The sequence below is a fragment of the Mus musculus genome, chromosome 8 (genome assembly GCF_000001635.26).
Source record: "Mus musculus strain C57BL/6J chromosome 8, GRCm38.p6 C57BL/6J".
NCBI classification, from domain to species: domain Eukaryota; kingdom Metazoa; phylum Chordata; class Mammalia; order Rodentia; family Muridae; genus Mus; species Mus musculus.
In genome coordinates this window covers 101504588-101528491 of record NC_000074.6, presented here as the reverse complement: position 1 = coordinate 101528491, position 23904 = coordinate 101504588, and positions in this window count along the sequence as shown.

The following is a 23904-nucleotide window of genomic DNA, read 5'->3' as shown; positions in this document are numbered from 1 at the left end:
TTATAGATAAAAATTCTGACCACCTAGCCAAACAGAAATCAATTTTTCTTTACAGATGAGATCATGCTTGCGAACTCCCAGCATTGAGACTCGTATGTCGTAATATATGCCATGCACATTCCCTATTTATGTTAAATCTTAAAAAGTCAATATTCAGAAATTCATGAGTTTATTAAATTCTTTCTAAATTCCCAATTTTGTGGCAATGTTTTCCTCCTAGGGGGGAAAATGTTGAGAGATGGATGGTTGAAATGTCTGTGTTATCATTCATTAGACCATAGTTCCTGGGGAAAGGTCTTTTTCTTATGCTTGTGCCTCTGTTTCCTGTTATGTGAAATGGAGCTAGGAAGTTCTGTGGCATGTATCTTTCATGAAGAGTAATGAGACAACGGTATCTCGAAAATTCTTGACAGAGTAAATGGCTTATCATGAGAAGTCATCAAATGTAAGTCTCCTCCACTCATGAGTTACAGAGAAGTCTATACCTCATGTAAGCCATGGCTTCCAGATGAGAGAATATACTGTCTCCAGATCCAAAATCAAAGAAGAGTAGGAGAAACTCGGGAGGTATGGGGACAGAAAAATACAAAACATTCTCACTACAAGGTGAAGGGAGAGGGTATCTCTCTTTCAGTAATTAAAAAGAAATCATTCTAAAATTTATTTGATGGCTCCCTGGGGTGGGTATGTAAAAATGGATGAGTTTGGGAGAGGTAAAAAAATCAGTAAGGGCTGGAGTTTCACAGGGGAAACTGAACCCTTGTTTTGGTCTTCTGTTATCATTTTTTAATCAATTTTACCTGCTAATAAAAAGCCTATTTTTGTCTTCCAAGTGAAGAAAACATCTACTTCTCCTGAGGTTTAATATTAGGGAAGAACTTGGTAAATATTCATTCACATCTAAGTTCATTAAGACACACAGAGAGAAAGCCAATAAAAGCCAGGCAAGGTTTCATGCTGACAGCACACTTCTCCTGATCCTTCCTGATTGGACCTAGTCTCCAGTCTTCCCTCAGGACAGCCCTTTCCTAATGACATTAGAAAAGCCATCACATCTCAAATCTCAGCTTCATCATCTGTATGAGAAGCCAATTACAATTCAAACTCTAAGAATCCCTTCCATTTCTTGTACACTTTTAGGATAAGCCTGACTTTTTTATTGCCAGAAACTCTCGGGTATCTAGTGAGGTGTGAAAGGAAACCATTAGAAACTGGAGCACAGGAGAGAAGGTGGGATCATTAGATGAACCGGCACAATGGGGAACAGTTAATAAGAGCTGCCATGAGTCAGAAAACTGAATTGTAAAACCATGAAACTACTTCCAAATGAACGAAAATAAATTTAAAACTATGTTATGATGTTCTTCGGCACAGTGAGCAAAGCAGGGTTCTTCTTTGTTTTGTGGTAACCACCAACCTGTATTACAGCCTTCTTAAATAAAGCCCATACTTCTTAATACTCGGGTACTTTTGGTTTTCCTGTGAGAAGCTTTCTTCGTGTAGATCAAACAATTTGGCAGATTTAACCTATTTGGATTCTGAAGAATGAATTAGAAGTTCTCTGGGGAATACATTTACCTCTTCCTGCTATTTCTAAAACCTTTTGAAATAGAAAGGAAATCCTTTCAATGCTCATCCAACCATGATGGGTATTTATTCCAACAGATAAAAAGATTAAACTTTTATGTAGTATGTAAATATTATCTCATTTATCTTTTATGTCCTTTATTTGTCTTGTAAGACAAATTGCAGTTTTCTTCCTATGTGGAATATATAGCATTAAGTGAGAGAAAAAATGGTAAAATTCGGTGAATCATCAGGAATGTCACGAAGATTTCAAGGTCAACATACAGCCTTGCAAGAGGTAAACTTTAAGAACAGGTCACTTATGTTTGTTTGTATGTTTAGTTTTTAAATTTCAAATTTGACAGGTTTTGGTGCTTCTGATTGAGTCAAACCCCTCCAAATTATTGTTTCATTCTTAGAAATCGTAACATGGGCTTTAAAGTCCTCAATTTCAAAGGGAACATGAGGATAAAATAATAGCCCACATGCATATTCATTGTCATTTGCATATTTATTTGTTGCTTAGGTCACCAGCCTTATAACCTGTTAGGCTATCATGACTTAACTTTATATTTGCCACTACAAGGACACAGTGCCTATTCCTTTTGCATCTTTTTCATTCCATAGTATGAAATAGACTCAACAACCCAACAGCTTAAGAAGAAAGTTTATTTTATTTATTCTCACATACTTAACCTGAATGGAGGAGCTTAAGCTAATACATTAGTTGATCTCTCTATAATTAATCAAGACTACATGTTTTTTTATTCAGTAAAGGGCATCATAACAGTGATATCATTACATTATTTGTTCACTGGCACATCTTGTATTCAGTAAAGGAGCAAAGGAAAGAGATTAGGGAAAAGAAATGGCCATTTATGCCCAAACATAATCACATGCATGGCATGTGATACCCCTAATAAAATTTTATTGTATAGGATAGTGAAAACAACATGAACATGTGAGGAAACCTACACTGGAGTTGTAAGTACCAAGGGACTACATGGACAAGTACACCATAGGCGAGATGGATTTCTCAAATCCAGTGTCAGCAGCCAGATATAGAAGTAAAGCCAGTGCAGATCATACAGTTCCAAAAAGTGTTCCAGAAAATGTCACCCTCATCACAGCCTTCTAAATGATACAGTAAGATAAGCCACACAGCAGAGCTAAGACGAAAAAGAAGGGGAAGTGGAAACACTATACATAAAACACCAAGAACTTATCACAAAGGGTGTCATTTTTTTCTATGCTTCATATCCACTTCAAGGTAGTTTTTGGTAGAGAGAAAGTTCTAGAGTTAGTCTGAAGAGGAAATGATGAAAGGATGCATTTCAAGACAAGTTTAAGAAAAAAAAACCTGTCATTAGTCAGCTACTTTGAACATAGAGGAAATTATATGTAACAGGAAATGAAAATGCACAGAAAAAAACAGGATTTGGGAAATAAGCTATTTCCTGCAAGGGATGCTCCCAAGTTTAAGGTCTTTGCTGTGGTAGTGTTAAGACAGAGAAAGGAAACCAAGCCTATCTAAGAGTGATGTAAGGCACAGTTAGAGATGAGGAGGTAATTTGGTCTCAGATTGAAATTCAACTCATGTTGTATTTGTGAATATAAAATACAAATATCATACAGACCTAGAGAGGGATTTTGAGCCGATATGAGTATTGGATACCATTTAGGAACATATGGGTTCATGTTTTTATTAGAGAATAATACGCTGGGTCAAATACCCTGAAGTGAGTATGTACACATATATATCACACAAAAGTATGAGTTAGTCCTATAGGGTTTACTTATAGGCACCGTGGCATTGCAACAGAATGCCTAGGCTACTCTGACCTGTGTTGTATGGCCTCTTGTCTTTTTTTTTAATCACTCCTTTTGCACTTTGGAGTCATAAATAAATAAATAAGCAATGATTACTGGATTGTTGATCTGATGGTTAACCTGGCTATGAAATGGCTGATGGGGAAGCAGTAATCATGGGTCAATATGCAGGACAAATTCATATGTTGAGTAAGGCACAGAAAGCCATTTGTGATGGTATTTAGACAGTGACTGATCTTCAGGATATACGTTGCTTAGTTTGGAAATTTCAACTTAATGGATACAAAAAGTGCTCATAGCATCTGTTTTGAATCATGCAAAGTAAATGGGAGTAAAACCAAGAAAACTGTGTGTGGACATACTGTATGCCCACCATTGGTCAGTGAAATGCAGCAAAAACTGGACGGAATATTGAGATTTTGATTGTCTTTGCATTGGCTGTGAACTTCAACAAGAAATTCTATCTCTTTATTCTTAATTTTACTATGTAGTATTCATACTAGCAATGGCATTTGTTATATAATATTGTTAAGACAAATCATACAAAACTTGTATTGTCAAGCCTGCCAGATTTATAATGTTCACATAATATGCACATTTTATTTTTTGAACCTGTTTTAGTTTACTTAAAGTTAAAAGTTCCATTCATGCTTGTACATCCAATCAGCTGGAATGTGTTCTAAGTTATTGATTCTCCAGTGTGCCTCTTGGAGCATAGTTTCTAATAAAAATTTAATTCAGATCAAATGTGAAACTATATTTTCTAATATCTGCACTGTAAAAAATTAAAAAGATATAGCTGAATTTAATTGTGTATCTTATGTAATTTAATATATTATAAATTATGAACTACCTTATCATTTTGCATGTTTCTAAGTTACCTTTCTTTCTTTCTTTCTTTCTTTCTTTCTTTCTTTCTTTCTTTCTTTCTTTCTTTCTTTCTTTCTTTCTTTCTTGTAAATTGAATTTGGAAGCCTACAAAGAGATTTCAAGGGCCTGGCCTTATTGAAGACTACTTATCAGAGGTTGTTTCAAGAGTTCTCAAAGAGCATCTTGCTATTATGTTTGCTGGTTTCACAATATAAATATGTTTGAAATTCTGGGTATATTTTACCTTAAAAGTACACATAAGTTTGGAATAGCCATATTTCCCATATTTACAGCATAGCAAAGCTGTAGGTTTGAGCAATGCAGGTCCACAAGCAGCAATTAACCTGAGAGAGAGAGAGACAGAGAGAGAGAGAGAGAGAGAGAGAGAGAGAGAGAGAGAGAGAGAGAGAGAGAGAGAGAAAGACAGAGAGAGAGAGAGAGAGAGTCAGAGATAGACAACAGAGACAGACAGACAGACAGAGAGAAACAAAGAGTCAGACAGAGAGAGAGAGAGAAAAACAGAGAGAGAAAGAAAGATGGGGAGAGTCCTGGAGTGACACATGATGAGATAGGCTTGGGAATGGGATTTAAATTTGCCTTTCTCCATAGTGTGGCATTTATTGTCACTTTTATTAACCTCCTCACTGGGTATGATCCACAACTCCATGGAGAATGACGTACTGCATCTTCATCCTTCTGTATGCTTACAATCTTCTCAGGGCAAATAAAGGCATGTGAATTGAATGAGAATAGCCTAATACAAGGGCAATTTTTGAGACCAGTATCCTATGAATTTTTAAACCCTGGTAATGAATCCTATTGATATTTAAAACCAAGCTTATGTTTTCACAAAGTAAAGGGAAACTGCAGTTGTGAGGAAAAGATAATTTGAATTAAATCCACTGAAAGATATCAAAGACCAACCTTCTAATTACATATTGGATATCTTAAAAGTCCTTTTGGATAAGTTTCATAGGAACATGAGCTGCAGTTTCAATGTGCACTGCTTCTTAGCCTTCTAAACCATGCACTAATTATTTCAGAATAAACTGGACTCTGGAAACATCAAATGAAACACTGTCTTTTTTGCATCTGAGCGGGAATTACATTTCCTAACCACCAGCACAAAGGCTATTTTATTCATGGACAGCCTCTAGACTTTAAAAACATTCACAAGAAAATGTAACTGTACACAAATGCCATTAGTATTCCATAGGGAGGGATTGTGGTTTGTATTTGAGGCAGCTCACATAAAATTCAAGGTCTTAATACTCCTTGGAGGCCTCCCAGGGCCCATAGTGACTCTTGAAAAGCCTTTTATTTCTTCAACATATGTAAATTGCAAAGGGTGAAGTCAGTGTGATTTAAAGCTAACTCTTCTTAAGAGCTCAAAGGAGACAAAGGTTCTATTAAGTAAAGTGGTAGAGGAAATTGACATTCCACCATTTCAATATAATGTGATCAAGAAAATGGAAAATAATAATTAGATGGAAAAAAATTAAAAGTTCAGGCTCAGAATTTACATTACTCTTAATCTATTTCTGATTCTTTCATTTAATTTAAGTGGCATGCTTTCTTCTATCAAGGGAATTCTCAAAAAAAAATTGTTGAATAAAAGGATATTCATGAGATTGCCTTGGAATTGGGAGATCACACTTCAATTCATGCATAACTTTTTTTTCAATATGTTTGTCTGATTGGGAAAAGCATAAAGTTTTAGTGAGAACATTTATTGAGTTTTATCAAACCATATTGTCACTTGGAACACAATAACCATCAATGGTGCTGACAGTTCAACATTTCTAAATTTCTCAAGTTAAAAAAATGTCTTTTCATGAAGGTTTGAGTGGCAATACTGTATATATAAACAGCAAGAACTTACCTTTTGGGGTTGATAATTGTGACACAGTGTTTAGAAAATCACTAAGCAGAGAATAATTTATTTGGGCTAAAGGTTTCTGAGGGCTCAGATAATCAAAGTGGGGATGATGCATCAGAGCAGATCAGCAGGCAGAAAGGTAGACAGGCAGCATGCAGGAGTGTTTGCAGTTTCAAAGACTTCCTTTTCTTTCTTTCTTTTATTCTATTCAAAACCCTAATAAATGGAATGATAGTGGCTCCATTTAGGGAAGATCTTTTCCATATTGAATTAACATTCTGAAAATACCTTCACAGACTTTGCATTCCTGTGCTTGACTCACCTACAACCCTCTTAATCCAAATTGACTGTGTTAGGTATATATGAAAATAAATAGGTAGAGAGATAGATCCCAATTTTGAACTATTTTTATGGAAAAAGCCATAGCATTTAACATTTTTGACTCAATTAAAATGTAACTTTTTGGGGCTAGCAAGATGATATAACAAGTAAAAAGGCTTGTTCTTTAGGCAGTAAGTCCAGTTTGAACATAGAAACCATGAGGTTGAGGTCATGTGGTGGAGAAAAACAGCTCCTCATGGACTGAGAACTCATTGTATGAGCACAAATGTTCTATGGGCTTCACCAATAGACCCCTTTATTCCTAAAGTAACAAATAAAATAAGGCCTGATAAGCTAAGAAACATATGTGTCTACTAACAGTTGTTACAGTTGTATGATAATAAAATAGGTACTATAATGTATAATACATAGAGATATTATATATATATAAATATAATACATACTAAAATGCCTCAACAAATAGTAATGGTAAATAGTGAAATATGGTAATAAAAATGAAAATTGTTTTTCCGATTATTTTCCTCTCTCTCTCTCTGTCTCTGTCTCTGTCTCTCTCTCTCTGTCTCTGTCTCTCTCTCTCTCTCTCTCTCTCTCTCTCTCTCTCTCCCTCTTTCTCTCTTTCTCTCTCTCTAGATCAAAGGTAAATTTCAGATTGAATTGTTTTCTTCTGCAAGGTAAGTATAATGGATAGAACTTACTATCAATGTTCCTCTGATCCACCTTGCAAAGCCTACTTACATTCTTAAATGTGTAATTTTAGCAATTCTTCCCTGAAATATTATTTCATATCTGTGCTATCTGAGATAAAGATGTATATCTTTATCCATTTTTTGATGATATACTTCTTTACTGGGTCCACACAGAATTTAATGTTCTATAACTTTTCACATTCCTACAGAACCTTTTTCTTTTTCAAGGCTTTGATAACTTGACCAAGGACAGAAATTTGCAATTCATATACAGTAAACAAACTAGTACATAGTTATGATTTTATTAGCACAGACAGATTTTCCTGAAATATTCTTTCATAAAATGTTACTACCTATTAGGGGAATTGCCAAGGAACATGTAAAAATATTTTTGAACGTTGGTACATCTCACTTTACATTTACAGCACAATCACTAAATAGTGTATTTTGAAATCCAGGTGCAAGAGTTGAGGAGCTGTCTGTACAGGTTGAGAACTTGCTGTGTGGGTGACAGTAAGCATGGAAGCATGCCAATAATCCCAAAATAAGGGAGGTTAAAACAGGTCATCCCTAGAGAGATGGGTAAGTTAATGTAGTCAGTGAGTTCAGAGTTCAGGTGACAGATCTTGTCTTGCACTATGATATGAAGAGAGTCCGAAGGAGCAGTAGAAGTCAACATCTTGTTGCAGCATGCATGTTCCCAGACATTTATGAATACCTGAGCATACATACTAACCAACCAATGCAAACAGACATAACAACAGGCACACAAATGAGCTGTGCATACCCATGTGAAAACTAGTTTGCATAAAATAGGACAATTGGGCTCATTGTTCACAGTGAACAGGTTTATATGTGAATTAACTGTGTCTGGGAAATAAGTCTGCTCTATTAAGAAAGGTTCCACAATAATTTTGTAAAACAAACACCAAGGTCCTATTATTAAAAAAAAACAAAACAAAACAAAAGTGTGTGTTTGATGGGTTGATTACCAATTCAAATGTTAAGCCTGAAAAAAAATCCAAATAACTTCATAAAGACGGAACAAGTATTATTTGTAATTACAATGGTTTGTAAACAATGATTAATAAAAAAAAAGACAATTGATTTGAAAGAAACTATGGAGTATATATGAAAGTCTTTACAGAAAGGAAAAGAAAAGGAGAAATAATGTATTTATATTAAAACCTCATAAAACTTTTAGAAAATATGTGATAATACATCTGTTCAATAACCTTATTTTTCCCACTAGCTAGTAATAAAATAGATATGGATGAAGAGAGCAGAAAATTTTATTCACTTTTTAATGAAATGGGATTTAATTTTTAACGTCCTCTTTGTTGTAGAAAGGTCTGTATTCAATGTTTCTCTGAGACAATGTAGATTCCTGAAATTATAAGCAAGCACCTGGCTCACATATGCATGCTGAGTTACTTCAGCTCATTAGCAGCCATTCAGACAAATGTTTGTTTGACACTGTTTCTAACCCACAGAACTGGCTCCTATTTGTCACATGACCCAGTGGAATAAAAACAAGGGAGTAAATGGAAGGGGACTTTAATATCAGGCAATAGGGACTCTTCCTTAAATATAAAAGTGAATTGACATTTATATATTGTTGAAAAAGTAAATATTAGATTATCTATTGCTAAGATAATTGAAAAGACTGACAGTATTCACTCCTATTTAGTTTTTCAAATATGACTAAAAACTCTAGACGTTAATATAAACACAACCACTCTAGAAGGCTGCAAGAGAGTGGAACATTTAAAATTAATTTGAATGTTGCTTAGGACTCAGAGCATAGTGGGACTATTTAAACTGTCAAAAAGCTGTCTTGTTTCCCTGACTAAGGCAGAAAGGGACAAAAAATATCTTTGCCAAGGGTGAATAATGTAGGAAGCAGACCCAAGCAAAACTTCCCTTGCTTGACCAAAGCCTATAGGGCTCACTGAAAGAAGCACTTTCTTTACCAGTAGTTATCCTCCTAACCCCAACAGCCTCTCATCTTTCATATACTGCTTTTTTTGTTTGTTTGTTTCAAACACTTGTAACCCACATATATCTTCACGGGAACCACATTTACCTTTGCCATCTTTAAACTTGGAAACACATCTTACTACTTATAAACACATTCACGATTTAAATGTTGACGTCCTCATGCAGATGTTGTCTCCCTTCCCTTACTCGTCTGTATCTAGAAGTTGACAACTCTTTCCATTTCCCATTCTTACTCTGAAAATTCACTGGATAAAGTTGGTGATGAAGACATTACCCATACATTTTGTTGTCTCACTGTGCATGGACAGTATGCAAAGTCTCCTTTCTATAGCATGTACCAAAAAATGAAAGCATGGATCTTTCTATTTTGCTGTGTGTAATGACTGGTGTAGGAAGCTGGTGCAGTTCTGATCACTAAGTCTTAGAAATTTCAAGTGTATCTCAAAAGGATAATACACATTGACTATTTTTATGCTGCTGGTAAAAAAATCTTTTTCCAACTTGATATATTTTTTATTTACCCTATATTTCCAAACACCCACTAATTCAGCATTGCCACTTGAAATTTTAAATCCCAGGCTTGAATTAAAATTTCTTTACTAAGAACATGGTTTGTGACCCTCAGTTAAAACCTGGAAATAAACCAAAGACACTGCAACTTACATTTGTATAATACTTTAATAACTTTCACTGCATGCCAAAAGAGTGCTTGTAGTAAGTGTATACTTCTGACTCTTTGGTCATTTCCTTGAATTCATGTGCTGCCTTTTGTAGTACCATGGACACCTATTGATATAGGGTACAATAGATTGTTTTTTTTTTTTTTTTCATGACAATCTCCAGGTATATTCTTGAAATGCCTGGAAGAAAAAGACAGAATAGTACAGGAAAGACAGTTACTTCACACATGTTATCATGATATATATATGTGTGTGTGTGTGTGTGTGTGTGTGTGTGTGTGTGTGTGTGTGTGTTTGTGTATGAGTTTGTTCAGGGATTGATGCAGGCTGAACAAATGAGTAAGCTCTGTGTTTTGTTTTGTTTTTTCCTCTTCAGTGGTTTGCAGTTGTTTTGGTGTGCCAGGTTTTGAAAACATGACCATGTAGGCAGCTTGCACCATACAACTCATTTATGACCCAAACCCTGTGTGGTTGTCTCTCATATGCATGTATAGATAGTGTTAGTATGTGTGCTAGTTTGTATGGGTAAGAGTGCTCACATGTTGTTATGTTTTTCCAATATTCTACAGTTATTTATTGAGGTAGGGCCTCTCACTTTAACCTAGATCTTGCTGATTCTTCTAGTGTAGCTGAACTGGTAGTTCCTTGTGTATGTTTCTCATATGCTGAGATTGCATGAATGACAAAATGTTTATCTGACATTTAGGTGAGTGTTGGGAATATGGTCTCTTGTCACACTTGTGACTCAAGCTCTTTATCCACTGAGACAACTCTTGAAACTATGAGGGCCCCTGAAAATGCTATTGTTGTCAGAGAAATGATTGATATGCAGTAAGAAGGAAATCCTGTTCAACATGACTTAACTATAGAGTGTTGACTCACATTTATAGTGTCTGACACTGAACAGTTTATTTTAGACATATTTAAATAAAGAGCAGTTTTAGAAGAAAATGTCCTTGTAACAATTATTTCAATCCTATGAGCACAATAAAGCTTAAGGCACATCTATATAAAAGCATTTTTCGAAGGACATATGACCTGTAACATGAAGATGGGTTCTATAGCTTAACAGCTTGTGGAATGGTGTGGGATTTGTCATACAAACAGAGCAGAGGTCACTAGGTTATAAGGTATAAGTCACCTCTCCCCTAAGGATGATGGAATTGTTTTGTCCTATAAAGAAAAGCATTTAATTGGGGCTAGCTTAAACTTTCATAGAATTAGCCCATTATCATCATGGTGAGAAACATGCAGGCAGACACTGAAGGAGCCAAGAATTCTACATCTTTATTTGAAGGCAGCAAAGAAAGACTATGTCACACCTGTCAAACTTCAGCTTATATGAGACTTCAAAGCCTACCTTCTCAGTGGTATTTTTTCCAACAAAGTCACACCTACTCCAACAAGTCCACACCCCCCAATAGTGCTATTCCCTATGGCCAAACACTCAAACACATAGGTCTAGCGGGGCATACCTATCCACATCACTGCAGATGAGTTCTATTAATGGAGCACAAATTATTATGTTTAAGATCTTGGAAGGTTGATAAACATCCCTCTGGGGAGGGAGGGTCTTGACTGTGGCCTTGGTCTACAGATAGGAAAAATTACCAGGCTACTAAGAACATCTACACTTAGCCTTCTGAATGCAAAACAGGTTAATACATCCCATATGATGAAGAGACAAGTCTGTCTGGTTTCTCTATACTACTTATCTAAGAGCTTAATAATCTTGTGACCGCTACAAAACTCTTCTTAGTTTCTTATACACTAAGATTAATGAACAGGTGAGTAGCTATGGACAAGAAGGATTGTATAACACTGTGTTATTTTTTATTAGATATTTTCTTCATTTACATCTCAAATGCTATCCCCTTTCCTAGTTTCCTCTCCAAAAGTCCCCTATATCATCCCCCTGCCCTGCTCCCCAACCCACCCACTCCTGCTTCCATGCCTGAGGACTCACATGGCTTTGGGAACAGATTCCGGTGTTCCTTTGTCTTTGATAGTGATGACTTTGAGTCATGCTATAGAAAGAAAGGCATCTTTCTGTGTTTTTAAGTTGACTTCATGGGAAAATCATATCTATGAGTGTTTTGAGTGTATGTATGTATGTATGTATGTATGTATGTATGTATGTATATGTAACATGTATGTGCCTGTTCACAATAGGCAGAAGATGGCATTGAATTCTTTGGAAATGGAGTTGCAGACAGTTGTACACTGCCTGCAGAGGGTGCAGGGAATTGGACCTAGCACTTCTACAAGAGCAATAAGTGCTCTTAACTGCAGCGACATCTAGCCATCTCCAGTTTTTGGACATTAAAGTGGATCTATTCTAGGTGTGCAAGTGTGAGTGCTGAAAAATCTGTGATAAATCCATTGTGAAGTAACCATAGCAAAATATTCTGAACTACATCAAAGTAATAATTGACCTCACAATTTTGTGACCACACGAAATAATTCAATGACCTCACTCACAAAAAGAGACATGTATAATATAAAGATGTATTAAGCTATAGACTAATGATGGCTTTTGTTCTTTTGAGATTTTTTTTAAGTTTATAAATGAAATTTAACTAAATGGTACTACTGTGCATTCTTCAGATTACTACCCACAAAAAGCATGTTTTATTGTTTTTCCATCTAATCCAACTCCTAGGAAATTCATGAAGTACATTGAAATTCAATGTGTTGTATGAAATTTTCCTGATATCTTTTTGTCAAATTGTTGCCCCCACAACTTTCTTCACATAAACACCCAGGACTTTCAGATGATGAGTTATATGAGCAAGGTAAATGACAGGAATGGTGATTTTAATAGTGATTCTTTCTATATAGAAAGAATCTGAGATAACTCAAGATCAGACAACATAAAACCTTCAAAATCATGACTGTCTTTTACAGAAGTGTATTCTTTCATTTTAGGACTATGTGGCACAAAATAGAGTCATTTTGGAAGATCAAAATTGAGTTGAGAAAATTACCTCAACAGATTAGCCTAGGTAAGACTGTAGCACAGTTTCTTGTTTGATCAGCAGTCAGGACTGCCTGAGCACTATAAATAGCAAGGTGAGGAAGCCATGAATCACAAGCCATAAGGAACACTTCTTCATGATCTTTTGTATCAGTTTCTGCCTCAGGGTTTCTGTCTTGAGTTTCTGCCTTGACTTCCTTCAGTGATATATAAGAGAAATAAATTCTTTCCTCCATAAGTGTCTTTTCATAATGGTATTTTATCACAGCAGTAGAAATCTAAGACAAACTGATAAACAGACCATTGGGTAGTGCCTCACTTTAATCTGACCATGTGTTTTGGGTATGATTGTAGAAATTTGGGCTTGAAAAATTGAAAGTGTTCCAAAGCATAGTAGGTTATTATATAGGATCTTGGAACATAAAAAAACGATGATAGAATGCAGACATTAGAAGGATGACTAGTGGAGTTTCAGAGGGAAGCAAAGTATCTATTGAGACCTTTGTGTGATTATTTTTTTTTAAGAAGAACCACTAACAAGAAATCTTTGCTTTCCTATAACAATCAGTGCTGGTTAATCTCAATGCTGGTTATCGAGGGATGAAAAACCAGCTGTGAATAAGGAGAGATCTGCATCATTGAGGTAAAATCTGGAAGTGTTTCCTCTGGGTCAGCAGAGAGAGAGAATCTGTGGTCCAAAGGGTGGATCTAAGGCTGGCAGTCAAACTTAGTAATGTATGTGTCACACATGTCATACTGGTTCTAAAGTCACAAGGGGCCATGGATAGCAGCTGAGTCTGGGTTGTTTCTGTCAGGGCTGGAGTATCATAACAAAGGCAAAGAAAGATCACAGTGAAGGTGCTGCCTCAGTTGCCATCCACGCTCCAGGAGTGAAGGGGTCATGAAAAAGAAACTTAAGAATTGTCATCATGTAGTAGAGTAATGAGAGCCCAGTGAAGCAATTGGTAAGAACTCAGCTCAGTTGCAAGCATGAAACAAAATATTTTGGAGATCCCAGCACCATGGAAAGATCACCAAGGACTGCTGCAGCTGTGATGTGGAACTGACTTAAACCTAGAAGAAAAAGTGAGAGGAGAGCAGATGACAGAGTCACAAAAGTGCCATTGCTAAGACCTGTGAAACTAAATTCTCTTGAGTCCTATAATTGTGACACCAAGATATTTAAAATGTTGGATATTTAGAGAGGCTGTGCCATTTTAGGGGGAATTTAGCTATTTTAAACAGACTGAACTTTTAGTTTGAAGTTTGAAAGATTGTAGAATTTTACAATTTGAAATATGCTTTAGACTGTGATGGTGAGACTAATGACATCTTGGGAACTAGATCCACAATGTTTGGCATCTTGCCCATAGTGTTTTATCACAGCAGTAGAAACCCTAACTAAAATAACACCGTCAATATCTATCAGTCAGAACAACTGTGTCTATTATTTCAGAACTCTGAAGTTGGACTCTTGTTGAGGACAGTGATGGTGTGAAGGCCACTAGCAAGGTACATCTTTCCAACAGATCAACAGGACTTTCCTTCACAGCATCCATATTTATACAAGGCAATTGGATGGGTTATAAATTGGACTGATGCTTAACCAGGACATTACTAGCTTCAAGTGCATCTTTTATTTTTGAAAAAAAATTGTGGACACCTTAACATGTTTTGTCACCACTATTGTTACCATTAAAGTGGAGGTGATATGCCCTTCATATTGTCTTAGTTAGGGTTTCTATTGCTGGAAAGTGACAGAACAACCACAGCAATTATTATAAATGAAAAAAATTAATTGCGAGAGGTTTACTGTTCAGATGTGTAGTCTTTTATCATCATGGCTAGAACACAAGGTGGTATGCAGGCATGCAGCTGGAGACAAGCCTGCAAGTTCTGTATCTAAAGCTCAGACAGCAGGAAAATTCAGTCAATCTCTAAACAGGCATGAGATTCTGAGACCTCAAAGCCTGCCCCCACAGAGGCACACTTGTTTCAACAAGGCCACACCTGCTCCAACAAGACCACAACTCCTAATGGTCACAGGCCTTGTGGGACAAGCATTTAAACATATGGGTCTATGGGGTCTCTTTCTGTTCAAACTACTACAGATATAACTTATAATTAATTGGAATGCACTGTGACCCACATCCAAACGAACACAATTATATTGGTTTCTTTACCTTAATATATCCTGTGAGACACAGAGCACAGAGTGGCATGTAGGGCTGATCAGAGGCATGAAAGATGAAGAAACTATTTAGCTCACATGATGAACCAGAGATCAGACTAAGCTGCCTATCCATAAACTGCTAAGCTCTTACTTTACTCGTCTTTATATATTGTAGGTCTTGTCTACTCATGTGTATATATTCAAATACCATCACTAAAACTATCATTCTTGCTTGTAACTCCGACTGTTCAAGAAGTTGGCTTTTATGCCTAATGTATAGATTGCCTATAACAATAAAAACAATAAAACCTAAAAAAAACTTTTTGATGGGTATCTGAAAATAAAACAGAATCATTCTGTTCTCAAGCAAGTTTAATTTAAGCTGTGAAGTTAATACTGATGTGTATTAAGTAGACGCTAAATACATTGCAAAAAGAACAAAATATTATATCTATAGCCTGATAAAGTTCCTTTTAGATGTTATTTGCATTTATTAATTTGTTGTGAGGGGCGGTGTATGGACATGCCACATTGCATTATATGGGGATAAGAAGAATACGTGCGAGTATCAGTTCTCTCCTTGTACCATGAGGCTTTAGGAATTAAACTTAGAGTGTAAGACTTTGAAAATAAACAACAAAAATATAAGGAAGGAAGGAAGGAAGGAAGGAAGGAAGAAAGAAAGAAAGAAAGAAAGAAAGAAAGAAAGAAAGAAAGAAAGGAAGAAAGAAAGAAAGACAGAAAGAAAGAGAGAGATTCAGAGGCAGAGAGATATAGAAAGAGAGAGAGAGAGTGAGAGACAGAAGGAGGGGAAAGAAAAAACAAAAAATAAACAAAAAAGAATTATTTACTGAGCCATCTCATTTGCCCCTAAAAGCTTTAAATACAAGATACACCTAACCCTCAAGAGACTGGAGACTCCATGGAGTTTAGAGGTCTGGTGGGGTGGGATGGGGGAGGGGGGTTGGGATATCCTCATGGAGACAGGGAGATGGGAAAGAGGTATGGTATGTGGAACCATCCGGGGGGGGGTGGACCAGGAGGGGGATAAAAACTGGAGTTTAAAATAAATAAATAATGTTTTACAAAAAGAAACACTAAAAAAAATAAATCAGATTATTTCAATATATCACTAGATTATTTTTTAAAGCCACAAAATTGGGAATAAAAGGTATGGAGAGAAAACTTGTATGGAATGGGGAGGCATATAAAACAGTACACTTGATTAGGTTTCATTGCATACTTACAAACATTGCTCAAAACTAAAATAATAATAATAATATTAATAATAAATTAATAAATAATGGGGTTACATTTTTTATAGTTGGTGATAAAGAATGCTCAAAAAAACTTATTTTACCAAATTAATACATATTTCTTGAGTGTTGGGAAAGCAATGAAAATTTCTGTAACATTGCTGCTAGAGAGATGGTTCAGTGGTTAAGCACACTGATTGATCTCCCAGAGAACCTGGATTCAATCCACCAGCAACCACATAGTATACATAATGATTAATAGCTGACTGCTATTCCAACTCCAAGAAATCAGATACCTTTTCACCTCTCCAGACTCTAGGAATAATGGTGCAAAGACATACATCTAGATAAAATCACCAATACACATCAAATTTTAAACATTTAAAAAACGTTTTTAGAAATCCAAACACATACTGTAACAAAAAAGATTCAAATATGGTTTATGAATTTTAATCACAGATAAAATAAATACAGATATATTTGTATTTATTAAGTAGAAAATATTAATATTAAATATATATGAATAGTTATATAGTTTTTGTCATGACCATGAGTACTGTGCAAGTGTCAATATTGCAACAATGTGCTTAAAGTAATAAACATAAAATCAAATATGAAATCTCCATGCATGATATACTCCTTTAATTCATTTTCTGATTTACGCTTTTATTTAAGATTCATGTTCTTTAATTTTTAAAATGCAAATTCTATAGATTTCAGAAAAATGACATAAACACAGATAAAACCTTAAATATTCTCTCATCTTCTATACAACTAGTATATGTCTAATTTATAATTTTTATAAATGCAGATCTCGTTGCTTCTGCTCAGCGTATATAAATTATATATGCATATTAAATAGCATCTACATGGGATGTTAAAGAGATGAGCTCTGTACATCATGTGACACAACTACAGGTCAAATAAATAAATCCCTCAAGATCTCCATAAAAGCTGGCTCTTTTGCCTACAAAAATGTAGTTTCAGTAGTAGTATATCAAAATCATGCATTCCCTTCATATGCCAGCTTCTTCCCCAGCTGCAGAAAGGAGAAATAATTTTGTAGTAGAAAACATGGGCTATGTGTTGGAAATTCCTTCAGAATGATAAAACAGAACAACAAGTTAATTAATCAATTTGCATTCTAAGGCATTATTTTCTTCTGAAGATGTCTCATACAACAATGTAATATAGGGAGTTCACGTGCTTATTAATAATGATGAATTGAATAATCCTTTACATTAATACAGAGCCTTACAGATCAGAAGGCACACTAACACCTTTGATTTCAGTTAATTCTTTCAAACACCATAGAAGCAGGATGGATTTTTATTATCCCTCTTTTATCTGGGAATAAATTAAGGGTCACTGGGGTTAAACTAATGCAGAAAATTTCACAATAACAGCAGAGGTGGGTAAAGTCTTTTAATCCAACTTCTTCTCCACTTGCCATTATTTCTCAAGCAAGTTAACTTTCATCAAGGACAAAAACAAGATAATAATTTGTCACGACTTTTATATGATTAAGATAGGCACTCATATAAGTGAATGATAAATCCTTTCAACTCAGCTTCTACAAAGTTTCAAAAGTAAAAGTCATATTTAATATTCTAAAGCAGTAAATAAAACCTAATATGTGAAATCAGAGGTTTAAAAATGCAGTATAGATTTCTGGAGCACAGTTTCCAGTTAGAATTTGAATTTCATTCCAAGCATTAAAAATAAGGGCTTTTCATTTGGCAAATTCCAACACCCATTCATGATAAAAATCTTGGACAGATCTGGAATTCGAAGTCCATACCTAAACATGATAAAAGCAATCTACAGCAAACCAGTAGCCAACATCAAAGTAAATGGTGAGAAGCTGGAAGCAATTCCAGTAAAATCAGGGACTAGACAAGACTGCCCAATTTCTCCATACCTATTCAACATTGTACTTGAAGTCCTAGCCAGAGCAATTCAACAACAAAAGGAGATCAAGGGGATACAAATTGAAAAGGAGAAGTCAAAATATCACTTTTTGCAGATGATATGATAGATATATAAGTGACCCTAAATATTCCACCAGAGAACTCCTAAAACTGATAAACACCTTCTGTGAAGTAGCAGGATATAAAATTAACTCAAACAAGTCAATGGCCTTTCTCTACACAAAGAATAAAAAGGCTGAGAAAGAAATTAGGGAAAAAACACCCTTCCCAATAGTCACAAATAATATAAAATACCTTAGAGTGACAATAACTAAGGATATGATAGATCTGTATGATAAGAACTTCAAGTCTCTGAAGAAAGAAATTAAAGAAGATCTCAGAATATGGAAATATCTCCCATGGTCATGGATTGGTAGGATCAATATAATAAAAATGGCTATCTTGCCAAAAGCAATCAACAGTTTCAATGCAATCCCCATCAAAATTCCAACTCAATTCTACAACGATTTTGAAAGGGCAATTTGCAAATCCATCTGGAATAACAAAAAAGCTAGGATAGCAAAAACTCTTCTCAATGATAAAAGAACCTCTGGTGGAATCAACATGCCTGACCTAAAGCTGTACTACAGAGCAATTGTGAAAAAAACTGCATGGTACTGGTATAGCAACAGACAAGTAGACCAATAAAATAGAATTGAAAATCCAGAAATGAACCCACACACCTATGGTCACTTGATCTTTGACAAAGGACCTAAAACCATCCAGTGAAAAAAGACAGCATTTTCAAAGAATGGTGCTGGAACAACTGGTGGTTATCATGCAGAAGAATGCAAATTGATCCATTCCTATCTCCTTGTACTAAGGTCAAATCTAAGTGGATCAAGGAACTCCACATAAAACCAGATGCAGTGAAAATTATAGAGGAGAAAGTGGGGAAAACCCTGGAAGATATGGGCACAGGGGGAAAATTCCTGAATAGAACAGCAATGGCTTGTGCTCTAAGATCCGGAATCAACAAATGGGACCTCATAAAATTGCAAAGCTTCTGCAAGGCAAAAGACACTGTCTATAAGACAAAAAGGCCACCAACAGATTGAGAAAGGATCTTTACCTATGCTAAATTAGATAGGGAACTTATATAAAGAACTCAAGAAGGTGGACTACAGAAAATCAAATAACCCCATTAAAATGGGGCTCAGAGCTAAACAAAGAATTCTCACCTGAGAAATACAGAATGGTTGAGAAGCACCTAAAATATGTTCAGCATCCTTAATAATCAGGAAAATGCAAATCAAAGCAACCCTGAAATTCCACTTCACACCAGTCTGGATGGCTAAGATCAAAAAACTCAGGTAAGAGCAGATGCTGGCAAGGTTGTGGAGAAAGAGAAACACTCCTCCATTGCTGGTGGGATTGCAAGCTTGTACAACCACTCTGGAAATCAGTCTGGTGGTTCCTCAGAAAACTGGACATAGTACTACCTGAAGATCCAGCAATACCTCTCCTGGGCATATATCCTGAAGATGTTCCAACTGGTAAGAAGGACATATGCTCCACTATGTTCATAGCAGCCTTATTTATAATAGCCAGAAGCTGGAAAGAACCCAGATGCCCCTCAACAGAGGAATGGATACAGAAAAATGTGGTACGTTTACACAATGGAGTACTACTCAGCTATTAAAAAGAATGAATTTATGAAATTCCTAGGCAAATGGATGGACCTAGAGGGCATCATCCCAAGTGAGGGAAGCCAATCACAAAAGAACTCACATGATATTTACTCACTGATAAGTGGATTTTAGCCCAGAAAATTAGAATACCCAAGATATAAGATACAATCTGCAAAACACATGAAACTGAAGAAGAATGAAGACCAAAATGTGGATACTTTGCCCCTTCTTATAATTGGGAACAAAACGCCCATGGAAGGAGTTACTGAGACAAAGTTTGGAGCTGAGACAAAAGGATGGACCATCTAGAGACTGCCATACATGGGGATTCATCCCATAATCAGCCTCCAAACGCTGACACAATTGCATACACTAGCAAGATTTTGCTGAAAGGACCCAGATATAGCTGTCTCTTTTGAGACTATGTCGGGGCCTAGCAAAAACAGAAGTGGATGCTCACAGTTAGCTATTGGATGGATCACAGGGCCCCCAATGGAGAAGCTAGAGAAAGTACCCAAGGAGTTAAAGGGATCTGCAACCCTATAGGTGGAACAACAACATGAACTAACCAGTACCCCCCAGAGCTCATGTTTCTAGCTGCATGTGTATCAGAAGATGGCCTCATTGGCCATCATTGGAAAGAGAGGCCCATTGGTCTTGCAAACTTTATATGCCTCAGTACAGGGGAATGCCAGGGCCAAGAAGTGGATGTATGTGGATAGGGGAGTTGGGGGAGGGTATGGGGGACTTTTGGGATAGCATTAGAAATGTAAATGAAGAAAATACCTAATTAAAAAAATTAGTATTTACCTCAAAAAAAAAAAAAAAAAGGGCTTTCTTCTCTCTGCCAAACAGATCTCAAACACTGGACCACCAAACAGGCAGCATACATCAGCTGATATGAGGACCCCAGCAGACATATAGTAGAGGACTTCAGGGACTGTTTTCATTCAAAGATGATGCACTTAACCCTCAAGAGACTGGAGGCCCCAAGGAGTTAAGAAGTCAGATGGGGTGGGAGGTGGGGACATCCATGTGGACGCAGGTGGAGGGAAAAGAGGTATGGGATGTGGAACAGTCGGAGGATGGATCGGAGGGTGGGGATAAAATATGGAGTGTAAAAAAATAAATTGATTAATAAAAAAGAATAAGGGCTTTATTTTAATTTGTAGAGTGTATTTTTCTATTTGTGTCATGGAACTATTTAATGACCCTTGGTATAATGTCGCTAAACATTCAAAAGAAATACTCTTGGTTCAGACCGCTGTGCTTTAGTTCTGACTCTACTACAAAGATGCTAGCCTGACTTTTGCTTTCTGCGCATGAATTAATTAGCACCTATTGCTTTGAATACATCAAAATGGAAATGTAGATGCTCTACCCTCAGTACCACACTCAGGACAGTGGTCAATTCACAGGATATCCCCCCAAATTTTTCAATTTATCAGATTACAGTAAAAGATAGTAACATAAATATAATTTGTAGTCAATCTCTACACTTAGATAAACACTTCTCTAAAGGCTCAGAATGTGTTGCATGTTTATTACAATGTTTTATTTTGTAGATGTTGGAGATTTAGTGCAGAAGAAATAGTCATTGCATGTGTTCCCCTGCCTGTAAGGCATCAGGCCCCACGGCCCCACTCTCATAATGCATCAGGAGAGTAAATCTTACCTGAGTGTTACTAGGTACAATGAAGTTTTGAGAAGGTAATTGGAACCTAAATGTCAACCGAAAGCTGTGTATACATGATGCCTTTGCTTTCCTAGACACGGGAATAATTCCTCATTGACCAAGAGCAAATCAGATTTTGGCTACTATATCACTAAACATTCTAAAAGAACGGGAAGCCCAGTAAAATACATATTGATTGTTTCCTCATACAACACTTCTTCTCTAGACTATAGGATGTGTAGACCTCAAGGCAACAATGTGTGAGATAACAGTTTCAAAAAAAAAAAAAAAAAAAAAACTCGAGATCACATTTTAACATTTTATTAACATTTAGGGACTGTGTTTCAAAAAAACACTTAATGAAATATCTTCCCCGTGACTGCTGAATGCTTTCTTGTTTCTATATTGTGGAGGGATGTGATATACTGGAATGCGGAAATAGTGTGCTTGTAGGATTTCCTGAGTCTCTACACTCTGAAACCTGAGAGGAAGGTAGACAACCAAACGAACAGCACAATTCTCCCACATAGTGCGAACTTTTTTTTCTCTTTTTTTATTAAAAGGTTAAGTTACACTAAAAATCTTTAACATGACTCCCTGTGAAAATAGTGGTAACTGGTGTATATGTTCAATGAAAATAAGAAATCTGAAATGCTGAAGTAATATCCCAACTTCTGAGAACCAGAGAGTAGGCTTCTGCATAATTAATTTCTATCTCAAGTGACTTGATTAGCATAAGCTTCTTATTCTAATCACTAGCAGTTTTGATGAACTTTTTATGTATGGTCGATTCTGTGATTTCACATAAGGGGCACATTGCATGGCGTTTTCAGGCATGATTTTTGTTTTTGTTTTCAGTATGATCTGTTGTAGAAGAACTGATTTCTTTCTGATTGTATGACTTAGAGTACTGGCCACAAGTAGCTAAAAAGAAAAAAAGGAAAATGTTTCCATCTAACTCACATTTTATTTCCCTAGCATACATACATGTGTGATCATGTGCACACACACACACACACACACACACACACACAAATAAATTTATGCATGTATATAACACAATACATATATACATACATTGTGTATGTGTTATATACATACATAAATTTATTTGTGTGTGTGTGTGTGTGTGTTGGTACACATAAGGTGGTCAGAAGAGAACGTAGTGAAATAGGCTCTCTTTCCATCTTTACATGTGTCATAGGCTTTAAACTCAGGCCTTCTGGCTTTCATAACAAGCACTTTCCCACAGTTGAGCCAGCCTTCTGAACCAGTTTTCAGGTTCCTTTAGCTTAATTGGACATCAGTTCCCTCCAATACACTAGTTTCTTAAGCTTTTTTGAAACTCCTTGCATGATTTGTCCAAATGATAACCATTGTCCTACACCACACCTTTTGATACAACTTGTCCATCCTTCAGGTTCAGTTTGTGCTGCCTCTTTTTAAAAATATCCTGAGTCCCTCCCCACCACCAGACTGCAGTTTGTGTTTTACATTCTGGGACAACAGAAAAGCCTTGTACCCCTGAAATACAATTTTCTTAGAAGAAGACATTGTCTTTAACATTCTCCTTTTTTTTTTTTTTTTTTTTTTGTTTGTTTGTTTGTTTTGTTTTGTTTTGGTCAGGAATTCTCTGTATAGCTCTGGCTTTCCTGGAACTCACTTTGTAGACCAGGCTGGCCTCGAACTCAGAAATCTGCCTGCCTCTGTCTCCCAAGTGCTGGGATTAAAGGAGTGTGCCACCACTGCCAAACTCCTTCTACCTTAATTGCATGACATTCTTCCATAAAACAAATAATTCTATCACAAGCCTGTCCATTAGACTTGTCCATTTCCTCTAGGTGAACTTAATTACAGTGTGAATGCCTGACAATGTGGTCTAGGCTTACCTTGTGCTTTTTTTAATGCTTACATAGTGACATAATATTTGTGCATTTAGTAAAATGTTTTCAGTTCTCTATCCCTTTAAATGCCAGTTTTGCTGGGTATGCAAATCTTGATTTAGTAATTATTAATTTTTGCACATTGAAATATATCACTCCATAATTTTCTTGCTTTTAGGGTTGTTTTTTATGATTAACTTCAAATGCATTTGCTATTAAAGATGAGCTAGGTTTTTTAAAATATATTTTCATTTTTTCCTTTTAATACTATTTTGTTGATTCATATTTTAAATCTCAAATTTGTAAATGATTTTTTCTATGGTTATGTCAATTTGACATTCTATATTGTCATGTTTGGATGCCCATCTCTATATCTAAGTTTAACAAATTTTTGACCTAATTTTTCTTATTTAGATTCTCTGTACCTTTAGTTCATATCTCATCTATTTCTTCTCCTCTGTGGGGTCTAATATTTTTTCTCT